Below are 14236 nucleotides of genomic sequence, written 5' to 3' on the forward strand. Positions count from 1 at the left end.
GTATATATATATATATATATATATATATATATATATATATATATATATATATATTATATGTGTGTGTGTGTGCGCGCGCGCGCGCGCGCGTGCATACATACATAGATACATACATATATGTAATCATTATTTACATTCCAGAACCTTGTCGTTATAATTATTTTACAACACAAAACACTCCTTTTGCTGAACAAAACACCACCGGAGTTGTATTTTCCATATAAGAACTTCTTTGCAAATGTCCACAACTAAAATTTTAGATTATTGCATAGCTATCTCAGATCTAAAAAAATTTAAAAAAACGGGGTGAGCTAAAGCTTAGTGAGAACATTTACCACTAAAGTTGCTAGATATCTAACAACATAAAAATAATCATTTCCAGAAATAGTGAAATATACGTTTGGCGTAGGATATTTTAAAAATGGCAAAACATGATCCTAAAATAATATACTATTGTTATATGCAAGAAAGAAAGTGCAAGCTAAATATATCGTACGTATTCCAAAATAAAAATCTCTTTAAAAACAAGTAATTGTTAAGAAAAAAATGAACTATTAAACTTAGTAAAACCAAAATATTATTATTTTCTAAAAATCATAGCCAAATCTTAGAATCTCAAATCTCGATGAGACGTACATAATATGTAAGAATCACCTCATAGGTCATACTAAAGCTACGAATTATAGCCCAATAGTATGAGAATGCCAAAAGGCATCACATAACACATAGTTTCCGGGAACAGAATGCACCTAACTCTATTATAGGCTGTCAGCCACATCACAAACGCTCAAAAAGGGCCACATCACAAATGCCAAAAGGCCACATCACAAATACCCATAATAAGCCACATAACAGTGCATTGTAACCATATGGTAGGCACAACATATCACTCCGCAGTGGACTTTCTAAGGATATTGCAAACATCAAGAATCGCTTGTCAAATGGCTTGATTTTAGAAAGACATCTCTTGTCACGTTATTTGATTTCAACAACATCACTTATCAAATTGCTAAAATTTTTAAAAACTCATTAGTTCACACATTACTTGATCTCGAAAACATGTAATATTGGTACAAATTTATTAGCTTGTGAAAATTTCAAACACTTTCAAATTAAGTGAACAGGAGTAAACTCATCATATCAATTAAAATGGTGCAACAAATTCACTTTATTTACTTTTTATTCCAAATATAAAATCATGAAAAATCTATTAAACTTGTTAAACTGCTGAAACACAATTAAACCACTTATTTCTTTGATAAATTGATATTACATTTATTAAGTATCACGTGAGAATCAAAATCACTTATCACATTTATATAAAATTAAATTTATTTTCAATATCTCATAAGAAGTCAAAATCATATTATGAGTTAGGCCACGAGATAATTGATCAAATTATATATCATTTCTATACATGAAGAAAAAACATAGAGTAATTATTTCTTGAAACACAAGATCAATCCATTATAATACACATGGAATTTTATATTATAAAAGAAAATACTAGTGAGAAATGAACTCATCTCTAATGAGTACAACTTCCCTCAAAATATTACTCCCCCGAATATCAACCAGATCCAATAATATAAAGATATAAGACTAATGTTAATTCAAAACAAGTATATATTATAGGTTAATCACTTCAAATCTGGAGTCAATTAGATTCAAGTATAATCAAATAATAAGTACTATCTATAATTAAAGTACACATTGGCTTTTTGCTAATTTTTGTCAATTTATTATAATTTCTATAATATTATTCTAGAAGTTTTGGACCTATTAATAATTTTAGACAGTTTTTGGAGTTTTCTAAACAATTACATGAGCTTAATTGCTTAACTAGTATGACTCTTCTGGGCCTGTGGGTAATTAATAGAGTAAGAGGGGTCTAAATAAACTTTTCATCTCTTTTATTTATTGGACTCACATACAAACTTATAAACTTTTAGGGGTTCCAAAGAAATTTACTATTTTAGTTTAGTTTTCTCTCTCTCCTCCGTCTCCTTCTTCTGACCCGATTCCCTTTTTTTCTTTTTCTATTTTTTTTCCACTTTCTTCTTTTTTTTATTTCTTTCTACGGTTGTTCAGGCGTAAGCCACCTCCTGCTCCTCCGTCAAAGTGGCCTCTCGATGGCGAGGCTCCTTGGTGATTGGGGGTCGACAACGAGGTCCTCACTAGCGGTTAGGTATGTATTTCTCTCTCTCTCTCTCTCTCTCTCTCTCTCTCTCTCTCTCCCCCCTCCCTCAATTCCTTAAGAAATCAAAGAACAAATGCCTCATCAATTCCAAGAAAATCAAAGAAGACAAATGAGAAGTACTATACTTTGATTGGATTGAATTTAGGGTGAGATTCTTTTTTTTTCTCTTTCCTTTCCACTTACTTCTTCTTCTTCTTTTCTTTTTTCTTTTTTCCTTACCCCCCCCCCCCCCTTTTTTCTTTTTTCCTTATCCCCCCTCTTTATATCCTGTCTTTGAGGCGGTGCAAACCACCGACTAGAGTGAGGCGGTGGTGAATAGAAAGGGTTTGGGTATTTTTTCATAGCACCCCTCATACTTTATGATTTATAGGTAATTCCTTTTTTTTGTTATTTGCTTGGGTTTATTACACTCTCCGGTCCTAATAAGAAATTTCTTCCTTGAAACTTAATGTACCTTAATCTTCAAAGAGGTCTAGATATTTCTCTAGCATAGAATCTCCTGTTTCCCAAGTAGCTTCTCTTTCAGAATGATTCTTCCATTAAACTTTTACATATTTAATGGTTCGACGCTTAAGTACTTGTTCCTTACAATCCGCAATGCGCTCAGGTTTCTCCTTATAAGTCAAGTCAGGCTTGAGTTCCTCTGGAGATAATTTGACGATTTTATTTGGATCTCAGATGAACTTTCGGAGCATCGCTACGTGAAATACATCATGTATTCGAGATAGGAATGGTGGTAGTGCTAATTTATACGTCACTAGACCAACTCTTTCTAGAATCTCAAAAGAACCGATGAATCTCGGGCTTAACTTCCATTGGATTCGAAATCTTTTTACTCCTCAGGTAGTGAAACCTTTAAGAAAACATGATCGCCCACCTGAAATTCCAATTCTCTTCTTCTTTGATCAGCATAACTCTTCTGATGATTTTGTATAGTGCAAATATTATTCTCTAACTAATTGGATCTTATCAATTGCTTGTTGTACTAACTCTGGTCCAAAAAGTTTTCTTTCTCCAACATCGTCCCAATGAATAGGAGACCTATATTTTTGCCATAAAAAAGTTCATATGATGTCATCTGAATACCAGCTTGATAGTTTTAGTATATGCAAACTCGACAAAGGGTAGATAATCCTCCCATGATCCTTTTATTTTCAGTACATAACATCTCAACATATCTTCTAGTATTTGAATTGTCCTTTCTGATTGGCCATCTGTCTGTAGATGGTAAACTAAGCTAAATTTTAGTTTAGTATGAAGAGCCCTATATACATTTTTTTAATATTCTGATGTGAATCTAGGATCTCTACCAGAGACTATTGATATTGGCACACCATGCAATCTTACTATCTCAGTGATGTATATTTTAGTCAGCTTTTCTAATGAAAATTTTATATTGATAGGTAAAAAGTATATGCTGACTTAGTCAATTGGTCAACCATCATTCATATCACATCATTCTTTTTCAAAGTCTTTGAAAGGTCGGTGATGAAATCCATGGTGATCTTTTCCCATTTCTACATTGGTATATCCAAATTTTGGACTAATCCAGTTGGTCTTTTGTGTTCAGCCTTTACTTATTGGCAAGTAAAATATTCCGCGACATAAGTAGCAATTTCCTTCTTTATGTTATTCCACCAATAGATTTCTTTTAGGTCTTTATACTTTTTTGTAGATCTAGGATGCATAGTATACAGAGAGTGGTGTGTCTCCTTTAGAATCTTTTTTCTTTATCTCTGGTATATTAGGCACACAAACTCTAGCTCCAAACCTAAAGGACTTATCTTTATGTATCTTAAATTCTCTTCGAGTGCCTTCTTCCACCTCTTTATTTATCTTCAATAGTTGAGGATCCTTATGTTGGTTTGCCTTAACTTCATCTATCAAAGAAGGTTGTATCACCATATTTGCTAATGTAACTCTAATTTGGTGAACTCTAATTTCAATTCTAGTACAATCCAAATCCTCCAATATTTTTCTTTGAGAAGTAATTAAATATGCTAAATTGCATGAATTCTTAAGGCTCAAGGCTTTAGCAAAACATTCGCCTTGTCGGGGTGATAATTGATGGTCATGTCATAATCTTTTAAAAACTCAAGCCATCTTCTTTGTCGCAAATTCAACTCCTTCTGAATGAATATATATTTCAAACTCTTGTGGTCAGTGTATATTTCATAATGTATGTCATATAAATAATGTCTCCAAATCTTGAGAACAAATACTACTGCTGTAGGCTGTCTAAAAAAGATAGCTGATTCCCCATCAAATACCGATGATGGAAGTTACAATCTGACGACTTCCAGAAGGCTATCTTTAGCAACACTCTGACAGAAAGAGATTACAACTTGACGATCTCTTCAAACCAAGACGTGGAAGTCCTCCCTGCGTACCATCACCAAGACACAACACCATTTCAATCACCTACCGCGGCAAACACAAATGCAGCTTCTTATGTGAGATGATTGATCTTGATGGCTGCGACAACAACATGACTAATATTATATTAGCAACTATCAGAGGTGCTGATGAGCAGTGTAATGATATTCGACACACTAAAGAGCACATGGTTAAACCATGCAAAGAAATCTTAGTGGAGATCGTGACCTGCAGTTGATAGAGCGTTATTGAGATGCCTCAATTGTCACAAATGGCCTGAATAAGACCTCCTTTACTGGTCATTGGTGTCATCCATATATAAAGACAGAGAAACCTGAACGCAGCATCAACAATCAACTCGAATACAGCTTCAACAAACAGCTCCAACGCAGCTCATCATCGCTGCCCAACGCAGCTCATCATCGCTGCCCAAAGCAGCTCATCATCGCTCCCCAACGCAGCTTATCATCGCTGCCCAACGCAGCTCATCATCGCTGCCCAAAGCAGCTCATCATCACTGCCCAACGCAGCTCATCATCGCTGCCCAACGTAGCTCATCATCGCTGCCCAACGCAGCTCATCATCGCTGCCCAACACAGCCCATCATCGCAGCTCCAACTGATGTCGAACGCAGCTCCAACCGACGTCGAACGCAGTTCTACACTGCTGTCAAACGCACCTTCAAACATCGAAGAACGCAGCTCAATATCACTGCAGAACGCACCTCCAGATGCTGCGTTCAAATACAGAATTTAGGCCAGAACGCATGTCAAAATTCTGACCTGTTCAAACACGATCCAGGCAGTTTCGAAAACTGCTCTTCACCCACGATTTGAGGAATGGCTTACGTGGGTTGTTACACCCGATCAATGGGGTAACTAAGCCCCCATTTAGGAGCGGATTATGGGGGTAGTTACACCCCTAATCCCCCTATAAATATCAACAAACTCAACAGAGTTAAGGGATCTCTTCTTGGATTGCTTAGATCGGATTTTTGATAATCAGATCGAGGGACGGATTTTTGGAGATTGGATTTTGATTACTTGGAGAGGATCTTTCGATTAGATTTCCTAGAATCAGAAAAAGAGGATTAACTCCTTACACAGTCTGGGAAATCAACAAACGGAGGAGCTCTAAACCGTCGATATTTGGCTTATTAACCGAATTATTTTCGGTTCCAACAACTCTATCATTAGAGTTTGTTACTTGTTCTGAATCACAAAACTCGTCATCGCTACCTAGAAGGACCCAGAATTAAACTAAGGAGAGAATCCAGATCATTCTCTTCTCTTTTGTAATCGGAAATCCAATTGTAATCAAGAGTTGAGAGAGTTGTAATCATTCTTTTTCTAAGCAGTTAGAGAGAATAAAATCAAATACAGTTCTTTCATTCACTTTGTCTTTATTACAAATTTTCCAACAAACAAAAGATGGCGACTCCGCTGGGGACAAGCTTCTCTGACGAAGAAGTGGTGGCGCAATCCGACATTCACCTCACTGGAACAACCGTCGAAACTCTTGTTGTGGAGTTTGACCAAGCCAAGTACGAGGAGGCTCTCTCCTCTGGATCGCTTAGCCCCAAGGTTAGGCGAGATGCTTGTTAGGACTCTAAAGAGGTTTTAATTACTGCTGAGATGCCAAAGAAAGCCCTCTCCTTTGGCCAAAGCCTCAAACTTGCTCTGCAATCTGAAGATCCCACGACACAGCGTGTACTTGGTTGTAAAAGGCCTACGACAGAGAAAGGCATGATCAACGCCGACGACGCTGCTGCTAAAGCTTTGAAACAAGCCAAGAAAAACGCCGCTCGAAGACGGAGAAGATCCATCCGACGAGCACATCTCCGAGAAAATCAATCCTTGATCCGACGTAAGGATTGCATTTCCGAAGCTCTGCCTAAACATTACGTTCATACTCCAGAACGTACACTTCGAGGTAACGAATCCAATTATGAACCTTGGGTGATTCAACTTAAACGCGACCCTCAGTGGTGCGTTGTCCAATCAAAACACAGCCCTGCTAAGGGGAAACAGACGCTTCATGAGTGCGTCCGAACAAAACAAGACCTTAAGGGGTCTGTTTCATCGACTGAACGCAGGCTAAGGCCTGGTGTTTTTAAATCACAACGCGACCCTCGCACTTCGCTTCCCGAATACGATGTGGTCCGCCAAGTTAAAAAGGGTCAAAGTGGACTCAAGATTCACGTCCACCAAGAACCAATCTCGCCCCCTCAGAAACAGAGGGTCATATCTCCGATGAAGAGTCAATCTCAAAGCCCCGACTTGCGAGAGTTACTCTCTAGAAGAAAACCAATGCAGCAGGCGAATCAGTCCTGCCATTGTGAGAGGATTATTTCAGTAGTCCTCTCCGAGTGCCAATGTTGCGTACCTGAACCCCGACAATCGGTGTTCGACAGATTGGCGGATGTCGTCAGGCCTACCAAGAGACGACACCATCATAAGAAGAAAGATTCTGAAGCCGAGTATCCCCAGGTTACTATCAACATGACCGGCAGAGGGAAGATCTCGTATCCTAGTTCCGATGAATCAGAAAGGAGCCATTCCCCGACTGTTCGAGAAATTTGTGACGAGTTCGAAGGAGTGTATCGGCATACTCGATCACGGACCGGAGCTATACGACCGGTTAATTATCAAAGGTTAGCCAAAGGGATTACGACGAGTGATGAACATTCGGCAATAGCTGAATCTCAATCTTCAAGCTCTATCGGAGCACAGAAGGTTTCTGTTTACATGACGGGAAATCCTGAAGACATAGAAAGAGCTGTATCCTCAGTCAACCAAAGTGGATGAGCTAGAAGCCCGCCTTAACGCAATGGCCAACAGGAGCGAGCTTCGCGAGGAAGGAGTGATACGGCCTTACCCTGCAGAATGGGATACAGCTCCCTATCCGCCAAAGTTTAAGGCCCCGACGCTACAACCTTTTGACGGTACAGGATCACCAAATCAGCATATCTACTACTTCAAGTCTCAAACAGGAGATGTGGTAGCCAATGATGCCATCCTGACACGCTTGTTCATAGGCACTCTTAAAGGAGTAGCCTTTGAATGGTTTATGAAACTGCCTGCTGGATCTATTCAGAAATGGGTAGATTTGGAAAGGCTTTTCTTGGCCAGATTCTTTGAAGACGACACAGAGGTCTCAGTCCCGACTCTTCTCGCCACTAAGCAGAAAAAGGGAGAATCTATCAAGACCTATGTTGAAAGATTCCGCAGCATGGCATTGCGATGCCCCTCAGGTATGACTCAATCAACCTTGGTTGAAACTTGCAGGCACAACCTGCAGACCCAGCTCCTCGCTCAGATGGGAGTAGCAGAATGTCGCTCCTGGAGATAGTTAGTTTCACAAGAAGAGCAAGCTGAAGAGATTGTAGCTCGGATCAAAGCTGAAGAAGAGCCACAACCTAAGCCGCAGCAGCAACGCAATCAGAACAATGCCCAGCGGTCTAAGGGAAAAGAGACTTTAGCAGCTGACTACACGCAAGTACCACCACCTACTAAGCAAGGCAAGACACCTACTAAGCAAAGAGCAACCAAGCAGTATTCGTTCAAAGAAGAGCATGTGGACACTCTGTTCCAACTACTTCGGAAGAATAATAAATTGCAGCTCCCTGAAATCAGAAAACCAGATGAAGCAGGAAAGGTAGATGATCCCAATTACTGTCGCTATCATAGGTTCTTGGGACATCCTACTAGAAAGTGCTATGTCTTCAAAGACATCTTACAAAATTTAGTGAACGCCAACCTACTCACTCTGAAGCCGGAATAGAAGACTGTATCTACTAACCTGATTGCGGTCCAGTTTGGTGACTTCCCTCCTGTAGCTGCTGCAGATGGTGTCATTCCCGTCCATAAAGGGGAAATACACTTGAAGAACACTGACTTACACAACCAGAAGGGCAGGGGGTTGGTACCCCTCACTACTCTTAAAGGAGAAATCATGTGGGTCCATCCTGACCTAATTGAAGACCAGCAATGGACAAACACCTCGTTCAAGCAGAAAAGAGGCAAGGCTAAGTCATCCAACATGATTAGCCCCTCTGTTAATGAGAATAATGACCATCTCAAACCTCTCACCGACTCAGAAGAAGAGAGGATCGTCCTAGCAGCATACCCAGAAGGTAACCCCGGTACTCGGTCGGGGAAAACTTATTTGAGGAATTATGACCAGAACGCTCAAGAAGCTGAAGAACAGCCCCAAGACGCTGGGGGTTCTGTGCCAAAGAAGCCGGTTGATAAAGGGAAGCAAAGAGATCTCCGGTTCAACAAAAATCTTCACCAAGATCTTGGCGAAACAAATGCCCCTTACCAATTTAATGTGATGGCACAGTTGGCCAACATACCAGCCAGGATCACCCTTTACGAGCTCTTGAAATTGTCAAAAGCCACCAGAGAAGCTCTGATTGAAGCTTTGAAGAACACGGAGAGCTTCATTACCCAAGTTACTCCAATGCCCGAAGCATCTAAAGATCAATCCTGTCTGCAGTGTTTACAAGCAGTCAGAAGCCTGCCCTGCATATCATTCACTCAGGAAGATATGCAAGTGAAACATAAACATGACAGACCCCTATATTACACAGGATATATCGGGTCATCAGAAATCAGCCGCGTTCTGGTCGACCCAGGCTCAGCACTTAGCATCATGCCATACAGAGTCATGCAAGTTTTAGGGATTCCCTTACATCGATTACATGCTACCCAAACCACCATCTTCGGATTCAATGCTAACAGCACTCGCCCTATGGGAATTATAGATGCGGACACATCCTATAATCTGTTATTAGGACGACCATGGATTCACGCAAATCGCGTTGTCCCATCCACATTGCATCAAGTTATGAAGTATGTCAATGATGAAGACGAAGTTTGAACTCTGATTGCGGAGAAATACCCCTTCAAGGGAGTGGAAAACTTCCACACCGATTCAGTCTTCTACTCAGAGTCGCAAGAGGAAGAAGACGTCGACAGTGGTAATAAGGCAGATGTCGAACCAGACCCGGAAGGGAATTGCCCATGGGAGCTGAACTTTAATGTAATTGGCCCAGTCGAGAACAATAATAATGTACCGAGTGAGGGCGAGTGGTGCATTAATGAAGATTATATTTTGGCGTACTTGTCGGATGAATCTTTTAAAGTTGGACGACTAGAGAATAATCATAATACAGGTACCAGCTCATGGCATACATTGCGTGCAGAGGCATGCCTCACATTGCCAATTAAGTCATCCTTCACTTCCGATGAAGAAGTAGAAGATGCACAAAAGGCTTTCTTCGAAGTCCCGTCTAAAAAGAAAGGGCAAAAGCCAATCTGTCTCGGTAAAGTTAAATCCACACCACTCCGACGAGGAAGCTCGGAAGAAGATGATGGTGTCCCTCAATTTCATTACCATGAACCCAATGCTATACATTTGATGAAAAGAATGGGATATAACTTTAATGAAAAGCAAGGCTTAAACTTCGGGAGAGGAAGGCGAACACCAATTCGAATGTCTCTCACTCCCGAAGGAAAACCTCCGGATTACTATCAAAAAACCAGAAGAGGCGTAGGTTATGTCACGACTCCGTCTGCCTCAGAAAACGAAATCAGTAACTACCTGCGTCACGACCATTCATCCGAAACATCCTCTTGCGAATCCGACGTCAGTGTTGGGCCTTTCTTTAAAAGCCTAACTGTGAACATGGTTTCGACCAGTCATCCAGATGAAGATGCAGGGGGTGACGAAGAGTTAGTCGAATCAACCGATGATCCTTGGATCAAACGTCTTAACATCCTGTGGGATATGCACTTCGAACAACGCGAACCACCCACTGAAGATAAAGTGATTCAGGTCAACATGGGAAATGAATCTCCCAAGCCTATCTTTATAGCTGAAGACCTATCATCATCCGAGAAGGAAGACCTTATATCTCTCATCCGAGAATATATAGATGTCTTTGCTTGGAATTATGAAGACATGCCTGGTCTTGACCCAAAAGTGGCCATGCATCGTCTCAACATCGATCCGGATGCCAAACCTGTTAAACAACAGCAACGTCGGTTTCGTCCAGAGATCATGGAATCAATTGAGTCAGAAGTTAAAAAGCTCATAGATTCGGGTTTCGTTAGGGAAGAGCAACACCCCGACTGGGTGGCTAACATCGTCCCAGTGCCCAAGAAGAACGGTAAAGTCCGGATATGCATCGATTTCCGCGATCTCAATGCCGCCTGTCCGAAAGACGAATTCCCACTCCCCATCACGGATGTTATGATTGACAACACCTGCGGATATGAAAGGATTTCTTTCATGGACGGATTCTCCGGGTACAATCAGATCAAGATGCACCTAGAAGACGAAAAGCATACCGCTTTTAGAACACCACTGGGGGTATATTGCTATACAGTGATGCCATTCGGCCTGAAAAACGCGGGTGCAACTTATCAACGTGCAATGAACATCATCTTTCACGAGCACCTACGTAAGAAGATCGAGTGCTATGTTGACGATATAGCAGTAAAAAGCCAACACAAAGATGATCATCTTACAGATTTGAAGACAATGTTCGATATCATGCGAGCACATCAATTGAAGATGAATCCGACAAAGTCATTCCTCGGAGTATCAAGTGGAAAATTCCTAGGATTTATCGTTACCTCCAAGGGAATTTCTCTCGACCCGGAAAAAGTGCGTGCCATCCAAGACATGCCGCCTCCGAAGAATCTCAAAGAGCTCAGAGGTTTGCAAGGAAGACTGGCCTACATTCGAAGATTCATATCAAATCTCTCAGGACGCTGTCAACCTTTCTCTAAGCTCATGAAGAAAGGAGTATCTTTTGTCTGGGATACAGAATGTCGAAAAGCATTCGAGGAGATTAAAGAGTACCTTACTCAGCCACCAGTTCTTGTGGCCCCAAAATCAGGGAAACCATTCTTGTTATATGTGAGAGCCATGGAACATTCTCTCGGGGCTCTGTTAGCCCAGAACAACGATCAAGGTCAAGAGCAAGCCATCTATTACCTAAACAGGACTATGATGGGAGCCGAACACCGATACAATCCAGTTGAAAAAGAATGTCTCGCCTTGGTATTCGCAGTTCAAAAGATGTGACATTACCTGGTTGGACAGACAATTCATGTCATCTCTAAGGTGAATCCATTGAGAGTTTTTATGACGAAACCATCATCTCTAAATTGCCGGCTCGCAAAGTGGGCCATTCTCTTGTCACAATATGATATGCAGTTTATGCCCCAAAAGGCAGTCAAGGGTCAAGCATTGGAGGATTTCTTAGCTGATCACCCGGTGTCAGGGACATCTAAGTTGTATGAAGAGTTGCCCGATGAAGTCGCCGAAACTTGCATTACTCAAGAAACCACGCATGTGTGGAAATTATTCTTTGACGGGGCATCTAGAGCAAACCCTCACGGAGCAATCACCGCAGGAGTGGGAGTCGTGCTCATTTCTCCGAACAGTCACGTAATCCCAAGGGGGTTCTCCCTAATCGAACCCTGCACCAACAATGTAGCCGAGTATAATGCTCTACTATTAGGAATGCAATTTGCCGAAGAACTTAATGTTCAGCACCTCGAAGCTTACGGTGACTCTCAGCTCATCGTTAATCAAGTCCGAGGGGAATACGAAGTGCGGCATGAGGATCTTATCTCGTATCATATCGCAGTGCTAAAGCAAGCTGAGAAGTTTAAAGGTTTCTTTATCGGATACATTCCACGAACTCAGAATGCTTACGCAGACGCTTTAGCCTCGCTGGCAACTTCATTAGCGTTACCTCCCGGGGCTGAAACTACAATCTCGGTTACAGGACGCGAGTTATACTGCTTCAAGATTCCTATGGAGGAAAGCTCCGATGAGACGATGACAGGGGAAGTCTGTACAACCTCGATGGAGTTTGAAGCTAGAGATTGGCGATTCCCGTATATCGACTATGCCATATACGGAATATTGCCTGATGACCCTAAGGAAGCGGCCACTATCAAACGAAAGGCCCTCCAGTTCTATTATGATGCGGTTTCTCGAACCCTATATCGTAAATCACACGACGGAGTTTTGCTTCGATGTCTTTCTCGAAAGGAAGCGAAGGAGGCCCTTAAGGAAGCTCACGACGGAATGTGCGGGGCTCATCAGCCCGGAGCTAAATTAGGAGATCGTCTTCGACGAATTGGCTATTATTGGCCAAAGATGTTTTCAGACGCAGTCGACTATGCTAAACGCTGTCACGCATGCCAAATTCATGGAGATTTTATCCATCAAGCGCCAGGTAATTTACATCCTACATCTGCAACTTGGCCATTTGAGATGTGGGGCATGGATATTGTGGGACCAATTTCTCCTCCGACTTCCAAAGGACACCGGTTCATTCTGGCCGTGACCGACTATTTCTCCAAATGGGCAGAAGCAATCCCGTTGAAAGAAGTCAAGACTTCGAATGTGATCAAGTTCATTAAACGTCATGTTGTCTATCGCTTTGGAGTCCCGAGATGAATAATTCACGACAACGGAATACAATTCGTTAGCTTTGGATTTCAGAGATTCTGTGATAAATTTCGCATCCAAAGTGTCGCATCTACGGCATACTATCCGCCAGCAAATGGTCTTGCGGAAGCTTTCAACAAAACCATAGTAAAGCTTCTCAAAAAGTTTGTTTCCAAAAGCCGACGTGATTGGGACGAAAGACTTGGCCGAGTGTTTGTGGGCCTACCGAACAACAGTGAGGACCTCTACCAGAGCTACGCCATTCTCCTTAGTATACGGCTGTGAAGCTGTATTACCACTTGAGATTCAGATCCCGTCTCTGAGAGTCGCGGTCACAACTGGACTGACAGACGAAGAGAAACACCAACGACGCTTGCAGGAACTCGAAGCTTTAGACGACAAGAGACTCCAAGCTCAACAACAGATTGAACTATATCAAGCTCGTATTTCCAAAGCCTACAACAAAAAGGTTAAGGAACGGATTTTCAAGAAGGGCGATCTGGTTTTGGTCAATCGACGACCCATGGTGATGACTCATAAAACTAAAGGGAAGTTTAACCCTAAATGGGAAGGGCCTTTTGTCGTTGAGACAGTCTATTCCAACGGAGCTTACCGTCTCATCAATAAGAAAGGCGACAGACTTATGATGCCAATTAATGGGAAGTTTCTTAAGAAATATTACCCGTAAGCTGCAAGTCTCTTGAGTTTAGCTGGGGGTTGCTTATCAAATGTTCGTTTGAGTAAAGAAGTTCTCTTACTTTGTATGTCGTCAAGTTAACATTACACCTCTGACGATTTAAGTTATTGAGAATCATTATAATAAAAGAATTTTCCAAAGTCTTTCAGATAACTATCAGCATAATCTGTTTGGTGAAAAAGTCTAATTTTTTACTGCGTCCGGTCCTCTTGAACGCAAGTCCTTTGACTGCGTTCAGTCCTCTTGAACGCAAGTCCTATGGCTGCGTTCAAAACAAGTCTACAGCGGCGTTTAAAGTCCCACGACTGCAAGACCTGACTGCGTTCAGTCCTCTTGAACGCAAGTCCTTTGACTGTGTTCAGTCCTCCTGAACGCAAGACCTATGGCTGCGTTCAAAACAAGTCTATGGCTGCGTTCAAAACAAGTCTACAGCTGCGTTCAAGTCCTACAGCTGCAGAACCTGACACTGCGTTCGCACCAACAAA

This window comes from Asparagus officinalis, chromosome 2 (genome assembly GCF_001876935.1).
Source record: "Asparagus officinalis chromosome 2, Aspof.V1, whole genome shotgun sequence".
Classification (NCBI taxonomy): domain Eukaryota; kingdom Viridiplantae; phylum Streptophyta; class Magnoliopsida; order Asparagales; family Asparagaceae; genus Asparagus; species Asparagus officinalis.